Below are 4,174 nucleotides of genomic sequence, written 5' to 3' on the forward strand. Positions count from 1 at the left end.
CATTGTCCGTGTGCAAGCAGCTTGAGCCTTCCAAAAGTGTTCCACTTCATAGAACGAGCCGTCAGTGCCTGCAGGCAAAACTTTAACCAACACAAATCGCGACTACTTGAACAAGTTTCGCTTTTTCGTTTTGTCCTCGGCCGCTACCCAGAAAGTCGATGCAATAATGAACAATCTACAAGGACATCCATCCCCAGCCCATGGGCTCATGGTAAGGGCAAAACTTTACAGGATGTTCGTGGCAAAAAGGAATACTGCATAACAATCGGGGGGTTTCGCAGCTTTTCACATATTCACCTAAAACGACTGTTCGGCGAGGCAGATCCCTTTGCGCGTGCTTCCATCACTCTGGACTAGTACACCGATCAGGTCATTCTCTCTGCTGTCAACATCGTCGGCCATAGCCTCGAGCACAGTGGTAAGCAATAGGTAGCTAAGAGTAGGTAGGTAAGACAATGGGTAGGTAAGGGTGTTGTAAGGCAGAAGCAGTGAACTCGAGACCCAGAAATCCTGAAAGTCGCATTGTTTGGCTGACCGATGGAGAGATAAGGCGTTTGGTCAGATAAATTTTACATGGCAGGGCAGCATTATTTTCCAGAGTTTTCACCTCTGCTCTGTCCTCAGGAATCCAACGTTTTCCATGCCCCCATGAGAGTTGCATACAACTCTATTATCTGTCTGAACTCCAGCCTGAAACAAACGTGTGTTAGGTGATTCTGGGTGTCATTGTGAAGACTACATGACTCATACATAAGACGGTACAAATAGCCTTATTCGTCGCAGAATAATTAGGAAAATAGACGGATACATACATCGATATTTCGGCTATATGCCTTTATTTAAACAAATATCAGCATCAAATTCAAAATTGCCAGCTTTGAATTTACAATTCCTTGTGATATTTGGCAATATTTGAATTTTTGTGTTAGAAATATGTTCTTTTCGTATACAAATAGGCAACTTTCAATTCACTACTGATATTCGTTTTGACAAAGACACGCAGCCGAAATATCAATACATCTACATGTTCATTCTCCTGTTCATTATACGATGAATAAAGCTATTAATACCGTCTTATCTACATGCATAATGTCACTCGCCAATACGCATAGCATACTTACGACAGCATCAATATAAGAAGTCACCATTAGCTAAACCCCCACCACACGTTGATCGCCTAATTAAGAGACGCTGTACAGCAACTGGATGTTATGTGTGCCTAGCAGATTAGAAAAACAAGACATCCAGCTTTTGATGTGGACCGCACTTCTACTTTGAGCACCTGTGAAATGTTTCGCTTCCATCGATCCATCTATTTAACCACCAGGTCGTCTACGATGTCAAGTTATTTCAATTCGGCACACCATGGAGACCTTGCACCCATGGCAAGGACCTGACGCATCAAAAATTATTCTTAGATTACTTTGACCGGACCGTGCAAGCGAAACTGTTTCAAACGACGGCAGATTTTCAGAGCTAGCAACTGAAATATTGGAACTTTTGTATTTTCCCTAATGCGCTTCACATCTACCATAATCAAAGAACCGCTATATATATGTTCTACCAACAGGTTGTACTGCGTGCTGCCCGCTATCTCTATGTTCTACCAACAGGCTGTACTGCGTGCTGGCCGCTGCTTCTATGTTCTACCAACAGGCTGTACTGCGTGCTGGCCGCTTTCTGTATGTTCTATCAACAGGCTGTACCGCGTACTGGCCGCTATCTGTATGTTCTATCAACAGGCTGTACCGCCTGCTGGCCGCTATCTGTATGTCCTATCAACAGGCTGTACTGCGTGCTAGCCTCCCATGCGATCCCAGGATCATAACTTCCAAGACGTTTATTGCTGCGTGAAGAATGCTCTTGTCATAAAGACATATATATATATATATATATATATATATATATATATATATATATATACATCCCCATATTATGACCCAAAATAATACGCAGTTTACTGAGGCACAGCTTTTAGTAGGCTAATGCCTCAAATGAAGCTAAATGTGTTTTAGCATCATCGGCGGGTATCCGGCACAGTAGAGCATGTGACTAATGCACGCCGGAATGCCACGCAAAAATGCCCTAATACGCTTATAAAAGTTTTGCTCCTGATTGTAATTGTAGGGCCCAACAAGCTTAATGCTACATTTGATGTATTTAGTTCAGTTCGAAGTCTGCAACAATGTTGAAGCGTCGGAAGACTCTTGCGAGTTAACTCCGTCCGAACGGTTAGTCTCTAGAATAGCGGTCAGAATTAGATATAGACATAGACGTGTATACGGGCTATCCAGACTGGACACGCGGCCATTTATGTCCATCATCACAGCATTAAAACAAGGTGTCACTGGCTGCAAGCGCAAACACACACACACACACACACACACACACACACACACACACACACACACACACACACACACACACACACACACACACACACACACACACACACACACACACACACACACACAGTTTGTGCATGCATGCACGGCTCGGACCATGCCGTGAACAGGGTGGGCGTCGAAATAGTAGGTGGCGCTGCGCATGGTCAAATCTTACACTAGGGAGTCGTATCAGACCGCGGGGGAAGGATTTATATCGGGTGGCAGCTCGGCAGCACGAGCGCCTCCCTCCCACCTCAGTGGGTAACATAGGGACGAATAAATCCTCATCCTGCCACGCGTGGCAAACTTAGGTTTGAGATGCCCTCCAGAAATCGTGGGCTAGCGTTCTGGCTCATCAGAAGGCAGTATCTTTCGAGCGGCGTCAACGTGCCGTATTTGACGACCATGTCTGCAAGGATCCAGCCGAGTTTCTCCAGCGGATCCAAAACGCAATCGAGCTTTTCACGCCCAAATATTACTTTTGCTGCAGGGTTGATGACACTTTGGTTCCTGGGAATATCTTTTAAGCGTCATTCTGATAAAACAAACAGGAGTATCGGATCTGTGAGAGGACCGAGGCGCCCAACAGCGTGGAGACGATATTGGAAGACAAGCAAATCCTCAGATGTGATAGACCAGAAGAGTACCAAGGCCCACATTTGGCTTCAGCCAATACAGTAACAACACAGATATGCAGCGCCAATCTGTGTAATCTCTCTGACCATCAGTTGACTGTACGTAACCTTTCGGATCATTCGTATCGTCTGTTTTGTCAAGAGGTATCATCTTGCGCCGTAATAATCCAGCAAAACGTAGACGTTAGAATGGACCATCTGGGAGGCCGAAGCATTGTTGTAATGCCTGCTTCGATTGAGGCGGCGTCTAGTTCTTAAGTATGACACCTGAAGACGGGACAAAAAGGCAGAAATGTCGTGATCCTCTGTATCCGTCGAAGTTGAACTCATCAAAGCTTCCGGGCTGTTAAAAGAAAGCTAGAAAGCTCCTTTGTGCGCCGCCCAGTCATGTAATGCCTTACACGCAGTGCTCAAAAATCTCTTCAGGTGTAAGGCACGGGACAGATCGCGACTTCGGCAGTGAGAGACGCTCATTAACGCCCATTAACGGTGTGAGAGACGCCCATTAACGCCCATTAACGGTGTGAGAGACGCCCATTAACGGTGTGATGTTCATTCAAACACCAGATGACGCCCATGAACGGCGTTAGGCTCAATTGAGCACCAAATGACGCCTATCTCCGGCGTGAGGCTCAACTGAACGCTGGCACTGTGCCAGCTGTGGCCGGAAACGCTGCGGAGAGCGGGTCGCGTGCAGAGATGCTGTTTAGCCCGGGAACCACCACTCAACGAAAAAGCCGAGCAAAACCTGCTGGCCATAAGCAACAAGCCACATGAGTGCACCCGTCGGACGGTCTGTAGCCTTTTTAGTCCACTAACGCGCGTGTCAGTACCCAGCAGTATGGGTCAGCGGTCCGACGCGGGCGGAGGCGGGGATTCCCCGCGCGCCGATCGACACCGTTTGGCGGGAGTTGCCGTGGCAACCAAGCCGGTCACTGAACGCTGCCTCAGCTGGGGCCTGAGGGGCCGTCTCACTCGACGCCTCTTCCGCGGCGAATACGGCTGCATACATTACGATGAGCGGAGGCCAGCGACACCATCTAGGTTTGGCGGGTCGGGGGTCGGCGGTAATGGCGGCGGGCTGAACGGGCTGGCACCACCGGCGAATGTGACGTCACGGTGAACTGTGACGTCGCAGGCAGGCATGTGCGG

Source organism: Pollicipes pollicipes, unplaced genomic scaffold, assembly GCF_011947565.3.
Source record: "Pollicipes pollicipes isolate AB1234 unplaced genomic scaffold, Ppol_2.1 Scaffold_1600;HRSCAF=1878_pilon_pilon_pilon, whole genome shotgun sequence".
NCBI classification, from domain to species: domain Eukaryota; kingdom Metazoa; phylum Arthropoda; class Thecostraca; order Pollicipedomorpha; family Pollicipedidae; genus Pollicipes; species Pollicipes pollicipes.